Source organism: Mesoplodon mirus (genome assembly GCF_964341445.2).
Source record: "Mesoplodon mirus genome assembly, chromosome: 4".
Classification (NCBI taxonomy): Eukaryota; Metazoa; Chordata; class Mammalia; order Artiodactyla; family Ziphiidae; genus Mesoplodon; species Mesoplodon mirus.
In genome coordinates, this window is record NC_138979.1 from 126,007,144 (window position 1) to 126,021,045 (window position 13,902).

Consider the following 13,902-nt stretch of genomic DNA (forward strand, 5'->3'; position numbering starts at 1 on the left):
TCCATTTTATATATAGACCACATCTTAAGCCAGTCATCTGTTGATGGGCACTTGGGTGGTTTCCGTGTCTTGGCTATTGTAAATAGTGCTGCTATGAACATAGGGGATGCATATATCTTTTCGAATTAGAGTTTTCTCTGGATATATGCCCAGGAGTGGGATTTCTGGATCATATGTTAGCTCTATTTTTAGTTTTTTAAGGAACCTCCGTACTGTTTTCCATAGTGGCTGCACCAATTTACATTCTAGGGGAAGAAATTTTAATGTTACCAAGCCAAGCTTTCCTCCACTACCCTCCTTGTGCACCTGGAATACTATATTGCCTAGCTTTCCAAGGACTTTGTTGCCACACTTATCTGGGTTAGAATACTTGCTAAGTGATCTTGGACAAGTTATTCAAACTCTCTGGGCTTCATCTTCTTCACCTGTAAAAGCAGATATTATATATAATCTACCAAAGGTTTAATGTGAGTATTAACTAATTTCTGCTGAGGATCTGGCATCTAATAGTGCTCAGTAAATGTTAGCACTCTTATCACCTATGATTTGACCCTTCAGTTTATTGTATTTAATATAGATTGTCTTATATTGTTCTCTGATTGTTTCACATACGTAATGGTTAATCTTATGTGTTCACTTGGCTAGGCCACAGTACCAGATATTTGGTCAAACAGTATTCTAGATGGTTCTGTGAAGATATTTTTTACATAAGATTAACATTTAAATCAGTAGGCTTTGATTAAGCAGATTACCCTCCATAATGTGGTGAGCCTCATCCAATCTGTTGAAGGCTTTAATTTTAAAAAGGCTGACCTGTCCTGGAGGAAAGGGAATTCTGCCAGCAGACGGCCTTTGGACTCAAATTGCAATTCCTTCCTGTGTCTCCCGCCTCCTGGCTCACCCTGTAGAATCTCGGGCTTTGCAGTCTCCACAATTCCAGGAGCCAATTCCTTAAAATAAATCTCTCTATATATATACACATTTTATTGATTCTGTTTCTCTGGAGAACCCTGATTAATACAACATACGATGTGTAATTTTTTAGTACTTCATTAAGGATACAGGACTTTAAAGGTGGGAACTGCATACTTTTAAACGTTTCCTGTACATGTCAGCCACCTCCCCAGCTCTTTCCTATATCCAGTGTCTAGAACATGATAGATTTTTGCTAACTGCTTATGAAATGAATGATTGAATGCACAAAAGAATGCTGTAGAGGGAATCTGAAAGGAAAAGGGGTTCATTTAATTTAGGAAGTGTTATATATATATATAATTGGCTCAAACCTTGGGGGTAGTTTTTTTTTAATTTTTCTTTTGATTTGTTACTAAATATAAGGAGAAAGTCTATGACTCTATAGACAGTATACTAATTAGAAGAGGGGGAGACTTTGTTTATTAGTTCGTATGTGGGCAGAGAACAGGTGCTTCATAGACTTGCATTGGATATAGAACGCATAGCAAGTATTGGAGTAGTTCTGTGTGGTCACCAGCCATGGGCCCCTTGAAAGATGCTCCCAAACCACAAGGACACAAATATAATATGGATAATATTATATCTATCTATTTATCTATCTCTCCATCTATCCATCCACCCACTCATCCATCCATCTGTCATAATTTTTTAAGTGACCAGAAGCAAAATATTTGAAAACTAGAAGGAGAAGAGAAAAAGAAAACCACTTCTTATACTGAATTTCCAATTTGAATTAAAAAACTGAGTTTAAAGTCTGTTATAAAGGATAAAAGTGATCAGATTACAAACTAGAAGGAATACAAATGAGGTTTAAAAGTGGCAGATGGGAATATGACAGAGAAAGCAAACTGAAGCTTTTTGTTGCTGAAGAGGCTCAGAGAAAAGGATAAAAACACAGCGAAAGCTGAAAGCTTTGAGCCACGGTGAGGAAGAGAGAATGCTCCAGAAACTTGAGGCTATCCAAAAAGAGACTGGTTGTTTATAAAAGAATATCTGAAATGTCCCTTTTCCCTCTCTGATCAAAAGCTACCCCCCAAAGCTACCCTGTTTCTCTTACCAACCTCATGTCACAAATCAAACCACCCTTGGTTGTGACTAGGGGGCCTGGAAGGTGGTGATGCCTTCAGATTGAATCCATATGGTGCATTCTCCAACGATGACCCTCCATGGCTCTGGCAAAGGTCGCTCTGATTCTAGAGGCTGAGGACTTTTGAAGGGACAAACAGCTGAGGGGGAAGAGAAATAGCCTTTGTGCCAAGCCCTGAGCTAAGCACTTTGCATATACAGTAAGAGTCTGGATGTGAGGGGCCTTATCTTCTGCTTTTCTGAAAACCTGCTTTCTTTTCCTCTCTTCTCAACCCCTGTCTCCCTTCCAAAAAACAGTTAATGAGCTGGTGCTATGCTCCTGGCATTGTTTATAGGTCACAGAGATGCATCAGTGACCAAGATAAAGTTCTGTACTCTTAAAGTATGAATTCTAGTGGGTGCAAAACAGGCAATAAACACGCATAAAATGTAAAATAATTTCAGATAGTGACAAGTGCTAGATAGAGGACTGAGGGGTGCTGTTTATCAGGATTAGGCAGGGAAGTCTTGACATTAAAATTAAGACTTGAGTGATTAGAAGAAGGCAGCACACTGAGCTCTATGGGAACATAATTCCAAGCAGAGGGGACAGAGGCAAGAACAAATATGGCGTGTTTGGGGGACAGAAAGAAGCGTGAAGTGTCAGGAGCACAGTGAGTGAGGGAAAGGCGACAAGAGGTGAGGTTGGAGAGGGACACAGAGGTCATGTCACGTGAGGCTTTGGGGGCCAAAGTAAAGAGTTTGGATTTTACTCTAATTGGAATAAAATGGCCAAGGGAAGCCATTTGCAGATTTTAAACAGGAGAGTGATATGATCTGATTTACACATTCCATGTGTTGTTGACCCTTTCACTTGAACCCTGGCTAATAATTTTGAGCCTAGCAGTGCCATTAGGAAGCTTCAAATTACTCGCTCTAAATCAAATTGACCAGACGTGCTGTCATCCTTAGTCGAAAGTTGAAGTCAACATAGCAGGAATCATCACAACTTAAAAATGAGCAAAAGATTTGAACAGACATTTCATAAAAGAAGATATATGAATGGCCAATAAACACATAAAATGTTTAACATTATTCAGGGAAATACAAATTAAAGTCATAGCGAGGTATCACTGCACACAGACTAGAATGGCTAAGATTAAAGATTGACAATATTGAGCACTGGTAAAGATGTGAAGTAACTGGAACTCTCATATGTTGCTGACGGGACTACAAAATGGCACCGGCTTTTTGGAAATTTCTTGTAAAGTTAAACATTCACTTTGCTATATGATTCAGAAATGTGCTCTTAGATACTTACCCAAGAGAAATGGAAGCATATGTCCACACAAAGACTTGTACATGAATGTTCATAGCAGCTTTATTCATAATAGCCAAAACTTGGAGACAACTCAACTATCCATCAACAGGTGAGTGGATAAAGAAATTGTGGTGTTATTCATTCAGTGAAATGCTACTTGGCAGTACAGAGGAATGAATTACCACTAAAAATAGCATGGACGAATACAAAAGACATTGGCTTAACCAAATAAGCCAGACAAAAAGAGCATATATAATGTAAGACCCAATTTATATGAAATTCAAGAACAGACAATAATTCACCGTGACAGAAATGAGATCAGTGCTTGCCTGCAGCTTAGGGTGAGAGTATAAAGGAAACTTTTTTGAGGAAACTTTTTGGGATAGTGGAGATATTCTATATCTTGTCTGGGGTGATGATTATATGGGTATATACATTTGTCTAAGCTCATCAAATTGCATATTTAAAATGAGTGCATTTTATTTATGTGTTAGTATATTCCCACTAAGGAGCCCTCACCTCTCACAAAAGCCTGTAACCAGGTTCTTTCAGGCCTTGACTCAGTGAGCACGTGGGGACCCAGAGGAGTCAATTCAGAGACTCATCTTCGAACTCCTCTCCTCCCCTTTCCCACTTCCAGCTCATTACCTAGAGCTCACTCTGTTCTCTAACCTGACCCTTGACTCTTGAGCCACAGAATTTCCTGCCTTGCTTGTACAGTTTACATCATTAGGCTCCATTAGGGTGACCCAGAGATCTCATCTTCTGGGAGCTATGGATTAAGTTGGTCTAATCAGCATTTCTTTGGGGGCATTTTGGCTAATTCACCCTCTTATACCCTATTGATAGGCTGTTTCTATCAGATTATTCTGAAAGACTTCCAGGAGTAATCTTCTCTTATTCTTAGTCTAGTTCCTATATTTTTCTGGAACTATCCAGATTATTATAGTTTCCTGTATTCATCAGTTATTGCTACATTGGTAGAAATACACGTGTATACTTTACAGACAGATATATCCTTATTAGAGGAAACAGAACACCCACAGATGCTAAAAGTTAAACGTGCTACTGCAGAAAACGAAGAGAAGACTTTTCTCTATTGGTGCCCTAACTGTGGGGTGCCTAAAATTGGGTCTACCACTTGAATAAGTGGCTGAGTTAAATATTTTGACTCGAATTTCATAACTTGTCACAGCGACCCCATTGGCTATAGAGTGGTGGGTTGCCAAGAAGGCAGTTCATTATCTCTCTGTCTCCCTGTGTGTTTAAATTTTGTTCCCTCTCCTTAAAGGGAGGTGATGCTGTGGCTTACAACTAATATGCTCTTGCAGAGCTCTCCACATCAATTAGAAAAGTTCCGTGTTATGACACTCTTTGATAGGATGTTATGACACTCTTTGATAGAAAGCCATTGCCCCATTGAAGCGGAAACTTCATCAGAAGCACCGAGAATCAAGGGTATGCTTTAGACATGCCGAGTGGGAGGGGACTATCTGTGCTCACTGGGTCCATCAAACAAAGTACCTCCTATATAGGTCTTTCTATGCAATCTAGCTGGTTCCCTGCATTTACCTAGCCCCACCCTTATTTAGTACACAGTTGGAGGGAAGCCAGTAATATAGCATTTCTTAACTCACTATTTGGAACTCTTACCTGTTTATTTAAAACTCTGAAAGCCCTCTTTTGTGAAGGCAAAGTTGCCTGCAGTGTATCAGTGGGTAAAGAGGACGGTGTCACCTCTTGACTGGAATCATGCTTTTCTTTGGGAATGGGTGAGAGTCATTGCCATAAACTATGTCACAACCCTTTTTTAGAATCATGAGTTTTAATATCTCCATCTCCAACTGTAATTTCCTCTTAAAAAGACTTGCCTATGGTCTCACACCAGACTTCTCTGTCTGGAAAGTGGGAAGTTTAATTTCAGAGATGTGAAACCAAGTTTATATTTACCTGGCACCCAAGATTCCTAGGTACTCTTATGTTCCCTTTATGAGGACTAAGATTTGCATAGATAACACATTTCATCTTCTCTCTTTAGCTTTACTTAGAGCCAACTAAATTACAAATGAACAAACAAAACAACATCAAAGTGGAAATTCAGAACACTGCTTTTTCCTATTCTTGGACCTCTTCTGATCAAAGCATCTACGACTGAGCATATGGGATATCTCATTAAGTAAGTGTAAAGTTTTATGGGAAAAAGATGTACAACTCAACCACCTAGAGTCTTGTTTAGCTAGACAATTCCTGACCTTGATATATTCACTCTCATCAGCATCTTTGAATCCAGACAGATTCCAATTAGACATATGGTGAAGAATTATGTTGAATTAGATGATAACTTTCAAAAGTGCATAAAAATGTTTATGTTAATAGTGATGTCTTCTTGGAAAGTTTCCCAGTTTTTATTCAGGGAAGAATTGCTCTGATGTGTTTACCCATGGTCCTTCCTGATCTTTATATTCTGGGTAGGATTACCTTTTAATTTTCCTATCCATCAATACTTGGCCATTATTATGCCCCCACTTTTTTGGGGGTCCAAAGTTTGAAATGTAAAAATGTATCAGAAATTGATGAGGCAATTGAGTAGAGCTCTCAGAAAGAAGACCGTCCGGTGGGTCAGGAAGACTGTATTCTAGTCTAAGCTCTATTATTTACCAGCCATGTGATCTTGGGCAGATCACTTAATCTATGTCTTAGTTTTTTCATCTTTTAAGTGGAGATGATGATGTCTACTTTAAATGGGTAATGTTGTATGGAAGTAATTAACACAGAAACAGGCATAGATGAGATGCTGAATAAATTCTACATCCAAAAAAGTAAATGTCTGCAGGTCTAAATTTTCACAGGCTCTACAATAAGTCTAATAATTAAAAATATGGTTGTATTTCTCAGAACCAGCAAATGGCAGAACATGAGGATCATTGGGATAAAGATAATAGCAATAAATTCTGTAGTAGTCAGTTGTTTTTAATCCTTAGATGGTTCCAAGATATTGGTGCTTATCTACATATTAGAGTTAAGGTACAAAGAAGGAAGAGGATAAAAAATGAATAAGGCAGGCTCTGACGGCCCTTGCGGCTTGTCGGGCACGTGGGTCATGGCCGGCCCAGTGCGGGGCGAGGGGGCCCCAGGCCCTGGACCTGCTGCGGGCCCTGCCCTGTGTGAGCCTGGCTAACCTGAGGCCAAACCTGGGCTCCAGGAAACCAGAAAGATGACCAAGAGGTCAGAGAAGAAGTAGAAAATGTGGCAGGGGCCACAAGGGAGAATGACAGAGAAGAACCTGACCCTGGCTGGGCTTTGAGAGAGGCCACACTCCATTTTACCTTCGAATCTCAAAATATGGGTTTAATGAAGGACATAGCTTCAGACGCCAGTATCAGCCTTTGACTCTCAACAGGCTGCAGTATCTTTTTGATTTGGGTCGAGTTTATCCTACACAACCTATTGACTTAACCCAACTTGTCAATGGGAGAGGTGTGACCTTCCAGCCATCTAAAAGGGATTATGGTGTCCAGCTGGTAGAGGAGGGTGCTGACACCTTTAAGGCGAAAGTTAATATTGAAGTACAGCTGGCTTCAGAGCTGGCCATCATTGCAATCGAGAAGAATGGGGGTGTCGTCACGACGGCCTTCTACGACCCTCGAAACCTGGAAATTCTGTGCAAACCTATTGCATTGTTTCTCCGTGGACAGCCCATTCCCAAGCGAATGCTCACCTCCAAGGCACTGGTACCCTACTACACTGAAGCAAGGAATCATGGTTACTTGGCGGATCCTGCTGAATTTCCTGAAGCAAGACTGGAGCTTGCCAAGAAGTATGGTTATATTTTACCTGATATCACGAAAGACGAACTCTTCAATGCTCAGTACTCGAAAAGATCCAAGGCAGATTTTCTTTGGTCTTGCTCCCAGGTGGGTAGTGAATATGGCAGATAAGGAAATCCTCAAACCTACGGATGAGAATCTCCTCAAGTACTACAGCTCCTGAGTTCCTTCCAAGACAACAGATGGTAAAAGAGCTCCAGAAAGGGACTGAAACACACGTGTTTCCCATGGCATTTGCTTAATTTGTAATTCTGCAGATGTTGATGTTTTCTGTGTAATCATATCTCTCTTTTTTATCTAAATTAAAAACACAGTAAGCAAGGAATGTGTAGAGGATCTGGTGGATCTATGTGCTTCTGTCTCAGAGATCTAAGCTCCCTGGTTCTCTGCCCAAGGAAGAGTGTAATTCTTAGACAATTTCCAGTTGAGTTTTCCATCATCTTTCCATCCAGGTCTTGTCTTATTGTTGCAAATCAGAATGAACGCGCAGGTGGGATGGGATTGCTTTGTCAGCTGCCTGGTCAAGGTCAGAGGGCTGCTAATGAGCTGGTGATCTTCTTACTCGGTAGCCGCGAGGAAGCGCTGCTACCCAGCGTTAAGACAGCAAGCCTTCAGCTTGGGATGATTAAGATGTGGGATGTGAGTTGAAGGTTTAAGATTGGTGAGTAGCTTCTAAGTAGTTCAATATTTGCTAGTAAAATTGAGACAAAAATTCCAAGGGAATTCATTTTCTCAACTCAGAGTAGATAAAAATGTTCAAGCCAGTAACATTTTTTTCCTTGAGGAAGGTAAATGTTCTAATTCTAATTGATAAGATTTTACTTATTTCATAGACTTTGGAAACCTTTGTTTTTCAGTCATTTTAAATGCTTTTGAAAAAAATGGTCAATGATTGTATAAGCCATAAAAACAATTGGTCATGTGAAAATTAAACTCAGTTAATTTAAAAGGTTCAGCAGTCAGTAGGCTCATTTAGCTTTCCAAAGATCTGTTGTATTGAAACCACAGTGAAAGCTTAATTTATCCTGATGCAATTAAATCTTGAATAATTCTTGATAATTCTTCGACAGTAGAAATAAAATGATTCCTGCTTGTTTATTTTACGAAATTAAAAAAAAAATAGGGCATATTCCTGCCTTCTGAGAACTTACAGTCTCAGGTCCACCATTAGCACAATAAGAAATCTTTTGTATTGATGATTCAGTTGTATGCTATTTGAGTTTCTCAGCTTCAGTAAGAATTATTAACTATTTGAAATTGTTTGAAATTTATTTAGAATTTGTGGTAGTTTAAATATATACTGAACATTATAAGATGTTAATTTAAAAATTGAAGGACACACAAACAGATGGAAAGATATTGTGCTCATGGATTGGAAAAATTAATTTTGCTAAAATGTCCATACTACCCAAAGCAATCTACAGATTCAGTGTGATCCCTATCAAAATACCCATGCCCATGGCATTGTCACAGAGATAGGGTAGACTATCCTAAAGTTTGTATGGATCCACCAAAGGCCCCAAATAGCCAAAGCAATCTTGAAAAATAAGAATAAAGCTGGAGGCATCATTGCCTGGGATTGTTAATATTGAACTATATTATGAAGCTATGGTAATAAAAACAGTATGGTATTGGCATAAAGACAGACACATAAATCAAAGGGACAGAACAGAGAGCTTCCAAATAAACCTATGTATATATATGGTCAACTAATTTACAGCCAAGGAGCCAAGAATGTACAGTTGGGAAAGGACAGTCTCTTCAATAAATGGTATTGGGAAAACTGGACAGCCACATGCAAAAGAATGAAACTGGACCCCTATCTTTACACCATACACAAAAATTAACTCAAAATAGATTAAAGAATTGATGTAGGAAATGAAACCATGAGTCTCCTAGAAGAAAACATAGGTGGTAAGCTCCTTGATATTCATCTTGGAGATGATTTTTTTGAATCTGACTCCAAAAGCAAAGGCAACAAAAGCAAAAATAAACAAGTGGGACTATACCAAACTAAAAAGTTTTGCCACAGTAAAGGAAACTATCAACAAAATGAAAAGACAACCTACTGAATGAGAGAAAATATTTTCAAATCATATATCTGATAAGGGGTTAATATCCAAAATATATAAAGAACTCACACAATTCAATAACAAAAACCCCAAACAATTCAATTAAAAAATGGGCAGAATACCTGAATAGACATTTTCCCAAAGAAGACATACAGATGGCCAACAGGTACATGAAAAGATCTCAACATCACTAATCATCAGGGAAATACAAGTCAAAACCACAGTGAGATATTGCCTCGTACCTGTTAGAATAGCTATTATCAACAAGACAAGAGATAAGAAGTGTTGGCAAGAATTTGGAGAAAAGGGATCCCTTTTACACCATTGGTGGGAATGTAAATTGGTGAAGCACTATGGAAAATAGCATAGAGGTTCCTCAAAAAATTAACAATAGAACTACCATATGATCCAGAATTTCCACTTTTGAGTATTTACCTGAAGGAACGAAAACACTAACTTGAAAAGATTTGTGCAACCCCCATGTTCATTGCAACATTGCTTACAGTAGCCAAGATATGGAAACAACCCAAGTGTCCACTGATGAATGAATAGGTAAAGAAAATATGGAATATATATACAGTGGAATATTATTCAGCCATAAAAAGGAATGAAATCTTACCATTTGCAACTATGTGGGTGAACTGTGAGGATATTGAGCTAAGTGAATTAAGTCAGACAGAAAAGGACAAATACCACATGATCTTACTTATGTGTGGAATCAAAAGAAAAAACTGAGCTAATAGATATAGAGAACAGATTGGTAGTTAGCAGAGGCAGGGTGTGGGGAGTGGGAGAAATGAGTGAAGGCAGTCAAAAGGTACAAACTTCCAATTACAAAATAAGTCATGGGGATGCAATGTACAGCATGGTGACTATAGTTAATAATACTGCTTTGCATATTTGATAGTTGCTAAGAGATTTGATCTAAAAAGTTCTCATGACAAGAAAAAAGTTTGTGATTATGTATGGTGACACATGTTAACCAGCCTCATTGTGGTCCATGGCAAGCAGCTTTATGATTAAGGAGATGACTCAGAAGCTGCACATATTCTTCTCACATCTCATTGGCCTGAACTTAGTTATGTTGCTACTTCTGGCTGTAAGGGAGGCTGGGATATGTACTGTCTAGATGAGTGGCTGGAGATTCTATTACATAAAGGAAGAGAGACTGGACACTGGCTAATAATTAGCAGTCTCTGCCATAGTCACTTACTCTTTCAACAATTTTAGTTCATATGCGACCACTGGTCTTTTATTTATGCTGTCACTGGCAACATAGGGACATGACTGATAATCCCAAGCTGCAGTTGAACCAAGACAAGAATACAAGAATGTTACTGATCCTTGGAATTATTTTCTTATATGTCACTGTATCTATCTATCTATCTATCTATCTACCTGTCTACCTATCTTCTATCTATCATCTGTCTATCTGCCTCATTTGTCCTGTGGATACATGTTTGTCTGAAATTCTGATATAAGAACCTCTTGGTTTTGGTTAGATTCAGTTTTGTCAAGGAATGTATATATTTTATTGGGAAAGTAACTGCATGCTAATGAATGGGTAGGAGTTAACCAAGAGTAGAAATAATTATAAAGCACCTGTCAAAAGTGAAGTGCTATAGAAATGCTAAATAATGACACTAATAAAAAACTGATTGTCGTGACTTCAAAGGAAGTGTTAAGTTGGAGTGTTTTGATGTGTATGGCATTTGAATGATCTAAATAGGTGTTTAGATACTCACATGAGAGACTGTTCTAGCCACTCAAGGGAAATAAGAGTCTGTTCTACCCACTCAATATTTTGATGCTTCCGTTAGATTTTTCTCATCTTTATATATTATTATTTTAAAAGTAAGGATTGTGTTGTATTAATTAAACTCACATAAGGAAAGGACATTGCCTAACAAAAATGTGACATTCTTAGACTGCCTTGCTTTGTATCTTAAGTTCCTGGAGCACCTTAAGTTCATAAATGCCTCTGATATGCTCCAGTGCCCCTGAATCTATGGCATAACCAGACGCGCAAGTCAGGACTGCAAATAGATGGTGAATTCTTGTTAGAGTTAGTGCTTTGTGTTAGGTAACTTCCTTGTTTTAAAGATGTATCTTCAAATATTTATTAGATACAGGAGCCTTCTCCAAAGGCAATAATCTGGTGATTAGAATGTTAAGTGAAAGAGAAATGGATGGGTTATATTGCTTGTGTCAGTATTTCTTTTTTGTTAAAGTTCTTAGTTTATTAATCTTCTCATGAAAAATCTGTACAATCACCACAGAAGTATCAGTAGTTTTAAAACAAGAAAAGATAAGTACTTTACGTTGTAAACTCCTAAGTGTCTGAGATATCCTCAAGCTCAACCCCACCCTACTCATGCATGATTTTGTTTAAAATATTAATTCCAAAGTGAAACCTCTAGCTCTGGATTCAGAGTTGAGTTCAAATCTATCCTGTGGTCTTGGGTCACAATGTGATCTTTCATACCTCCATTTCTTCACTGGTTAAATGGGTGTCGGAATAATAATAGCAACCTTCTTAATAGGATTGTGAGAATTAAACGAGAAAATGCACATGAAGTGCTTGCCATAGTGCCTAGAATATGGCAAATGCTCAGTAAGTGTTAGGGATGATTGTCTGCTTTTCTCATTTGCTCAGATATTATATGAGAGTAGCCTTCACAATCTTTTCTGTGGGTGACTTCAAATCTCAAATTTTCTGAGGTTTCATAGAAATATTCTTTCATGATATGGCAGTATGGCTTAGTGGTTGAGCTAGAAAAAATTCTAGCTCCGCAAATCAATCTCTAGCTGTGTACTTGGGTGAGTTAGTTAACCTTTCCATTCTTGAGTTTTTTCATTTGTAAAACGGAGATAATAATAGTACCTACCTCAGAGGGTTCTCGTGAAAACTAAAGGGTACGTAAAGTACTTAACCCAATGTCTGACACATAATAAATGTTCAACAAATATTGCATCTCACTCATTTTAAAGCTTAAAATGGTTATTTATTTATTTGGTAAAATGAATAGTTATTTTGGGTGTCTGGTTTTACCATTTTGAACACTGTAGATTTCCCCATGTTAAGAATGTTATTTCAGTGCCTTGTGGTCTTCAAAGTGGGTTCTCAATTGTACATGTTAGGACAGGGTGTGCTATCATGAACAGATGAAAGGAAAACAACCCCAAACTGAGAATCTAACTTTCTAACTTTCCAGTTACGTGCTTAGTTCTAACACCCACGCTCAGATTTCTTACATTAGATGCCAGTGAATACATCTGGGAGTTTTATTATCTTTTCTCCTTTTTAAACTTCCTAATAAAGTGAACAGATGGTAGACAACTGGGGTCAGAGGTGAAGAGAACTGGTACTACAATGATTTATTTCCTCTCCCAGAGGACTTCTGGGCATTTTCCTAGCGTCCCAACTGGTTACTTGTAGTTTTGATGGGGAGGCCTGAGGGCTGAAGAAGAGGGTGCAGGAAAGGGAGTCGTTGTGTTTGGCTGCTCCCTCAAAACCACCTGGAGCAGATACAATACCGGTGACGTTGTGAACAGAAGCTCTGCCCTGAGAACCCACACCTAGTGGGCTGCAGGGCTGGACTTCTGTGTGGCCCTGTGGGAACTTCAAAGGCAGAACGTGTATCTTACTAGATTTGGTTTATCTTGCGTTTAACACTGGCGTGATAGCTGCTTAATAGTTGTTTATTAGCCTAATACCTGAAAGTAAAAAATACCTCTCAATAATCTTTGTTAAATTTGATTTAGTTTAGGTGTTGCTAGTGATGGGTGATTATACTCTTTGTCCACTTTATACTCAATAATTTTGTAAACTAAAACAAGGTTAATATGTACTAAAGAAACCCGTGAAAAATCCTTTTATGAAAATTGATTAATCCTTGCCTACTGTGTACTTTGTAAATTTCTCTCTTCCTAAAGTAATAGAGAAGCACAAATCTAAAATAAAATGCTACAGAACAAGCATAAGAGCCTGGGGAATCTGAAGTCACCACTTCTTCAATTTTAAAATGTAGATCTGTCTACTTACCGCTTTCTTCTTTCAGGATTTCCTGCCACCAAATGTTAAATTAAAACATCTCTATGGGTAATTGAAAAAGCAGATATGAAAGCACTATAGACTCTTCAGAATGGAAGTATTATATTTCACTCTTCTGTTATAATTTTAAAGTGTTTGCTTAATTCCTTGTGGAGCCAAATCTCTGAGGTAGAAATTTTAAGGTTTTCCCCTTGGGGCAGAGGTGTAGGGGGTGAGGCAAGGGGGTAAAATTTTGGGGTTTCTTTCAGAAGTTGTGCAGAGAGCGTTCTCAGATCAGCTGTCCCCTGGCTCTGCTCTCACTGGCTGTGAATATTGGGATGGGGGTTAGCCTTTTCCTGCAGTTACCGCTGAACCAGAGCATGGACGTGGAAAAGAACCAGGCATGACATATTGGATGTGGCTCCAAGAGAGCCCTGGGGCTCACCCCTTGACCCACCTTTACCTTTCAGCAAAAGGAGGAAAGTGAGTCCTTTCCAGAGCTTGTTCAGGGCTCCATGGTGCTGGGCTCAGGCAGGGTGCAGCCACTGAAGTGTAGTGCATTTTAAAATACTCTTTCTGGGAAATGAAAACATGATTTTGAAGTACTCT

General features: G+C 38.6%; 1 pseudogene across 1 annotated transcript; it reads left to right on the forward strand.

Annotated features, from left to right (window-relative positions):
• The first annotated feature begins 6,461 nt into the window (after nucleotides 1–6,461).
• On the forward strand, nucleotides 6,462–7,595 carry LOC309803092 (large ribosomal subunit protein uL15m-like; annotated as a pseudogene). The gene has a single exon. The product of its transcript is annotated as a large ribosomal subunit protein uL15m-like (transcript).
• The last annotated feature ends 6,307 nt before the right edge of the window (nucleotides 7,596–13,902 follow it).